The sequence below is a fragment of the Octodon degus genome, unplaced genomic scaffold (assembly GCF_000260255.1).
Source record: "Octodon degus isolate 3935 unplaced genomic scaffold, OctDeg1.0 scaffold00042, whole genome shotgun sequence".
Taxonomy (NCBI): Eukaryota; Metazoa; Chordata; class Mammalia; order Rodentia; family Octodontidae; genus Octodon; species Octodon degus.
Window position 1 is genome coordinate 9,969,052 of NW_004524618.1, and position 6,063 is coordinate 9,975,114.

Below are 6,063 nucleotides of genomic sequence, written 5' to 3' on the forward strand. Positions count from 1 at the left end.
AAAAACCACTCATTCAAAAACATAAAGGGATTTTATTTGGAATTATTACTTGTTCCCCATTGGTCCTTGGGGGTTTGATGGGTTTTTTCCCTTTTTCCTTTATTTTACTGTTTTTCTTTTTTTCTTTTTTTCTTTTTTTTTTTTCCAGAACCGGGGATTGAACTCAGATCCTTGCATTTGCCAGTCAAGCACTTATCCTACTGAGCTATCTCCCCGGCCCCTATTGTTTTTCTATATAATTATATTAATTTCCTTTTATTCCTTAGTAGGATCCTTTATTTTAGTTTTCTCTTCTTCTCATCTTTATTTTTCAAATTTTACTTCTTTCAGTCTCCTGTTCCTTACCCCATTTTTACTAGTACAACGTGTAAGTTTTATTAATCCTTACAAGATTATTTAACTGTACCATCTAGTACTGAATTCTTTGTTAGTGAATATATAGTTATCACATTTAGAACATATCCACTGTATGTCAATCTTTGATTTGACTTTGCAATTATACTATAATTACACATCTCTTTTCCATGGGTAAGGGTTTGTGTGGTCAGAATTTGCAAGAAATACAATTTATAGGATTATTTTTATAATAGTCACAGAACAGTCAAGTTCAAAAGAGTACAACAAATCTGTCCACACACTAAAGACCCAAAGACTCCAATAGCTCAGGAGACTGAGCACCTGCTTAGACAAGCACAGGGACCGGGGTTCAATCCCCAGCACAACATGCTGCCAGGGCATGCTAAGCTGGCCACCAAGTCTGTAATCCAAGTGCTGGGGAAGCTGAAAGCAGGAGGATCACTATGAGTCTGAGCTGCCTAGTGAGACCCTGTACCACATACATTAAAAGAAAAAAGACTCGAAAACTCCATTTGAGGGCCTAGATTCTATGGCATTGTCCCGCATGAGTCCAGCTGAAGATCTAGAGCCCATGACAATGCCTCATGCAAACCTGTTACATGGATTGTGCTGGGAAGGCCCAAAGGTCAGCAGTAGAAAATAAAACATCTATGCCAGGTGGAATGAAGGCTCCGTGATAGCAGACTGAGGATCTGTACTGCAGCCAGGAAGCAACACTCAAGCACTAGAACTCCCCAAAAAGCACCACAAGCATCCTCAGTGACAAAGAGGTTACGAGCTCCTCTGACTATAAAAATAGCTGAGTCTATGTGAGGGAAGTCAGCATGACAAGCTTCTCCAGGACACTGAACAGTGCATCACCTTCCCTTCCAGAGACAGAAAGTGATACTCAAAGGAAGGACCAGAGCTCCCCTACAAAGTAAACCATAGCCATTCTCAGTGACAACATGGCCCCAAGTTCCTTCGATGATGAGAACAGCTATGTTCATGTCAGGAAAGCCAGCATGACAGTTGCTCCAGGAGAACAACAGCTCCAGCAGAACCACCAGCTCCCTAACAACCTCTAAACTTCTTCCTCTCCAGTTCTCCCACTTATGCTGCTGGCAACAATCCTCAGATGGGCCTCCCACACCCAGCACCACACTGACTCAGTTCAGCTGGGTGTTACAAATTGACTACCAGTTCTCAATCCACCACAGGATTGCACTTTATTAGTTCTTAAAGTATGACAATATTCAGTTTGTCTTGACTCTATTATTGTTGCTAATTTTGTTGTTATTGCCAGGGTAACACTGTTGTTGCTACTGATCTTCTTTATGTGTATGCCAATATCTGGATAGTCTTTGCATCACTAACAGTACTGGTCCACTCTCAGTAAACTGCGTGATGGGCCAATCACACTGCACCCTTCCCCCGCCCCAAATTAATGGAAGGGGTTGGATCTTGGGACAGAAGCAAAGGCCTTTTGTTAGCCACACCGAGGTGCATCTCTGAGAAACAGATACTAACTAAAAAGATCTCCACACTAACAGAAGTTCCTACTACAACTGTTTTAGTCAGGGTTTTACTAGAGGAACAGATATAATACGAGATGTACCAGTCACAGAGTCAGATGAGGAAGAGTGCCGAGAGCGTTGCTGTGGCTAAACCTGACCATATGAATTACCAGTTTGGGGAATGGTTTATGGGAAGAGATAGGAAACATTTGGAGATGTCGCCTACAAGAGAAGTGCTGGAACAGCTTTGGCTGTTCTGTAGGAAAGACTTTGGTCAGAGCTCAGACCAAAAGACATAGAAATGCTGCCTGTAAAGACCAGACTGGGGCGGCTTCTGCTGGGAAGAAGGACTGCATTGGTTGTTGGACTCCAGATCATTTGTGTTTTGGCTTGGCAGAAAGTTTGTCTGAATTTTGCCCATGTCCAGAGACTTTGCCTGAGACTGAAATTAAACATGGAGGACTGATTAATCTTTCAAGGAAATCTCAAAGCAGTCAAATATCAAGGCAGTGGCATGGTTACTGTTGGGGGCTCTTAGTCAAATATATGTTGAGAATGAAGAGCAAAGAGCCCAGCAGAATGATTTAAAATGTTGTGAGTTTGGCCAGAAAGAAAGCACCAGGAAGGTTATCAGTTGCAAAGATAGAGCTGAGATCTCCATTGCCCAGGAGGAACAGGAGAATAGAAAAGATGTCCTGAAGGCATCACAGGAGGTGACAGGTTCTCACCCTTTGCAGCCTCAGAATCACAAGGGTGAGAGACTTTGCTTTGAGGAGAAATCCACAGAACCCCATGTTCCAGAATGGAGGCGGCAGCCACACCAGGTTGCAGAATGGTGATGGTGGCCACACCAGATTCCAGAAAAGCACTGGTATGGAGAATTTATCCCTCAGAATCAGGGTCAGAGTGTTCAGCAATCCAGGCACTTGATCCCTACAGCCAAGAGAGAAGAAAGCATGGCTACTGTTCTAGCTGGCGGCAGACCTTGGCATCATCCACGTGGCATTGGTTTTAGGCACATGCAGAATACAGGAGTTCTGAGGTTAAGAAAGTTTCCACCTAGATTTCAGAAGAAGGCCCAGGAGGCCAGGCAGTGTGCCCCTGAGAGGGCAGTGTATAAAGCTATGAGAAGCCTATTCAGTGGAAACCCCAAAAGTTTAGAAAAGCCAGGAACGTGGATCATCTAAGGGAAACTGCCAAGAGGGAGCAAAACTGGCCTAAAAGAGAATCCATGAGAACTACCACCAAGAGTGCCACAGGGGCAGAGCCACATGTAGGTCACAAACTGCCATAGATTGCTTTGGATGTTCCACATGGAACTATGGGACTTAATGTTTGACCTGCTGGATTTTGGACTTGTTTTGACCCAGTGATTTGTATCCTCCTATGTATACATTTTGGAATGGCAATGTTTATCTTGTGCCTTTAAATGTTGGATGTATGGGCCAGGGAGATGGCTCAGTGTAATAAGTGCTTCCCTGGCAAGCACAAGGACCTGAGTTCAATCCTCGGTTCCGCAAAAAAATAAATAAATAAAAAATAAATGTTGGATGTAGTTAACTTTTCATTTGTACAAGGGCTCACAGTTTAGAGTTCGCCTTGGATCTTGGAGGAGACTTGGAACCTGGACTCTTCTGCAATGCTGAAACTGTTGGGACTTTGGCAACTCTTACAGATGGGACTAAAATGCTTTTTGGACAAAGGGATGTACATGAGACTTTAAGGATTCAGGGGTGGAATGTTATGGTTTGTGTCTAGTTGTCCCCTAAAAGCCTCATGTAGGTCATGGGTCAGACACAGCAGGAGGAGCAGCGAGTGGCTTGAGGGACAGAGCCAGAGGACAAGGCAGATTTTGAGGGGTGAGGCCAGACAGGCACAAACCATTAAACAGACAGCATGCACTGCCTCCCTCAGGCTACAGTCTCTGGGAAGTGTGGAGCAAGTCATGCTGGACATGGCAGTGCCCCACCCTCTCCTCGATACCCTGTAGCGTGGGGCAGTGGTATCTGCGATTGAGGTCACCCATGATTAAGGCTCCAAAGTGTTGCTACATACTTCAGGCTATTTTAAACTATGAAACCTCCAGTAACTATGAGCTAAATAAACCTATCTTTCCTTCATTTTGAATGTCAGGTATTTGTCTCAGCAATGAGAGAAGAGTAACTAAGACAATTGGCCTGCAAACCTCCACACATACACACAAACAAAACAAAGCAATGAAAACATGAGAAGCCAAGACAACAATCTATCTCCAAAAACTCCCAACTCCCCCAAAGCAAATCCACAGGCATCAACTAGGAGGGAAAAAATATGCCAGAGCTGAATTACTCAAAATGATAAGACATTTAAAAACACAGATCAATAAAGTGCTCAGCAACCTTAAAGAAGATATAACTAAACAGATAACACACAAAACAGTCTGTGAGTTTATAGACAACACTGATAAAAAGCTGGTTGACCTAAACAAAAAATACAAAATATGAATGACCAGTTCAACAAAGAACAAGAGTCTACCAATTAACAGAAATCTAGAATATTCAAAATTATATGTATTGAAAGTATAAGCAGCAGGACCAGGGAGATGGCTCAGTAGAACAAGTGCTTCCCTGGCAAGCGCAAGGACCTGAGTTCAATCCCCAGTTCAAAAAAAAAAAAAAAAAGAAAGAAAGAAAGAAAGAAAGAAAGAAAGAAAGAAAGAGCGGGCAGCAGAAGTGACCACTGTGAAGACAGAATATCAGAAGCACAAGACGGGGATGCTTTCAAAGACAAACCATTCAAAGATATCTTAAAATTTACAGAAGAACATGAAACACAGATTCAGCAGCTAATAGATGATACAAGAAAACTAAGAATAATTAAAATAAGTGAAAAATTAAAAGGCAGCACAAATGGCCTAAAAACTTGTTTACAGAAATAATAGCAGAAAACTTTCAAAATATGGGGAATCTGACAGACAAGTGAGGCATATAGAACCCCAAGTAGCCACAAACAGAAAATAACTTCTCCACCACATATCACAGTCAAAATCCCAGAGTCCAACACAAGGACAGAATGTTTTTCAAAAGCTATGAAAGACCAACAGATCACTTATAAAGGTAAATCCATTAGAATTACAGTAGATATCTCAGCACAGAACTTAAGAGATTAGGAAAGACTAAAGTGAAGTATTTAAAGCTGGAAAGAAAACAACTTCCAGACCAGGGTGATAGCTCAGTGGTCTAAGTGCCTGCCTAGCAAGCACAAGGACCCAGGTTCAATTCCCAGTACAACATGTCATGCCAGCCCCATACCAAGCCAGCCACCAAAAATGGGCATGGTAGTGCATGCCTGTAATCCCAGCGTTGGGGAAGCTGAGATGAATGATGAACATCGAACTGCGTAGCAAGACCTTGTACCAAATAAATAAATAAAAGATTTAAAAAAGAAAAGAACTTCCAATTTAGAGTGAAATACACTGAAAAACTATCTTTCAAATGAATGGAGAAATTGGGTCTTTACATGAAAACAACACTTTTAAGAAATTCATGACCACCCAAACTCACAGTCCAAAAAGTCCTCAAGGATTTCCTAGAAAGACACAATGGAGCCACTAATGCTAAAGCACCAAATAGAGAGACTACACCAGCCAGGTGAAAGGCTAACAAGGGGAAAAACAACAGAGCAGCAACTAGAAAATAATGCCATGACACAAGTAAGTCAATGCCTCTCAGTAACAACTCTAAATACTCTCAATTACCCAATCCAAAGACACACACTGGCAGAATGCACAAAAAAGGGGATCCAACAGTATGCTGCCTACAAGAAACACATTTAATCCAAAAAAGCAATTTTCAGACTAATACTCAAATGCTGGAAAACAATATTTCATGCAACAAGAATCTGATAACAAAGTGAACTTCAAGCCAAAACTGAACCAAAGAGGCAAACAAGGTCACTACATATTGGCTAAGAGAACATTTTCACAGAAAGAGATAACACAACCAGCACATGCAACTTCATGAAACAAGCACTACTGTACATAAAAGACCAATAATCATCAACGCAATATAGTAGAGGACCTCAATATTCAACTGTCACAAAAAGATCAGAAATAAAAATAATCAAGAGTTGAAGCAGGGCTGGAGAGATGGCTCAGTGGTCTAAAGCACCTACTTAGAACAAGCTTAGCAAAGCATCAGGGACCGCGGTTCGATCCCCCAGCACCACATGC